Source organism: Talpa occidentalis, unplaced genomic scaffold (assembly GCF_014898055.3).
Source record: "Talpa occidentalis isolate TD23 unplaced genomic scaffold, MPIMG_talOcc4v2.1 talOcc4.11, whole genome shotgun sequence".
Classification (NCBI taxonomy): Eukaryota; Metazoa; Chordata; class Mammalia; order Eulipotyphla; family Talpidae; genus Talpa; species Talpa occidentalis.
In genome coordinates, this window is record NW_023601104.1 from 92,101,391 (window position 1) to 92,102,290 (window position 900).

Below are 900 nucleotides of genomic sequence, written 5' to 3' on the forward strand. Positions count from 1 at the left end.
GAACGCAGTTTTCATTTTGAAGTGCATTTATTCTTTCAACCTAACTAGATATTTTTTCCTACATTTTTTTCAGGAGACAAGAATTCTTTTGGTTCTGTTCAAATTATGTCTGGGTTTTATTACTGCTTGCCTCTCTTAACAGCACATTTCATCTGGGACCAGGCTGATCTTTCTGCAAATGCTTGTTATGCCACTCTTAATCTGTATTTCCCCCACCTTGTAGGTGATTTGATTTCTGGTTAATAAGACTTCAGAGACTAAAGTCTTATGAAGTAAAAAAAAAAAAAAAAAAGCAACAAACCAGCTGTAATTACATCTGTTGCAGTGGGGATGGTGTGCAGTGAGGAAGATGTTGCAATGGGAATTTCCATTTGTATTTCCTGACCAGACTGCTCAAATTGGCCTTTCTATCAATGGAGTGATTTTCCCCATTTTTTAATACAGGAAGCAAATTTGTGCTCATGGAGGAAAAACTCGTTTGCCAGCAGCTCTGAAGTGAATCTACTGGGGCAATGGAGTCTGCATTCACTAGCACGGGCCGCAGAAAAAGCTCAGCCTTCACTGGTTTTCATGGGGAGACTTGCAGAATTATGTAATCGGAACCCCGAAGAATAGGCACCACTGTCTAAAACCTGCCTTTATTCTTCTAGATACATATAAACAGCTTCATGGACTGAGAAACATGACCTGAGAAAGGAGGGCGTTTTCAGGCGATGTGCAAGGCCGTCAGGGGCTCTGCTTGCAGCCCAGTGAGGTGCCGTGGCCTCTGGACTTCTGCCTCCGCTCTCCAGGGCAACATGGAGGCCAGCTGTCTGGAAGTTTTAAAAATCTTCCTAAGTTGGACCAATTTGTGGGATGAAAAAGCATTACATTGTCTCTTTTATTAGGGGTGATAAGGTG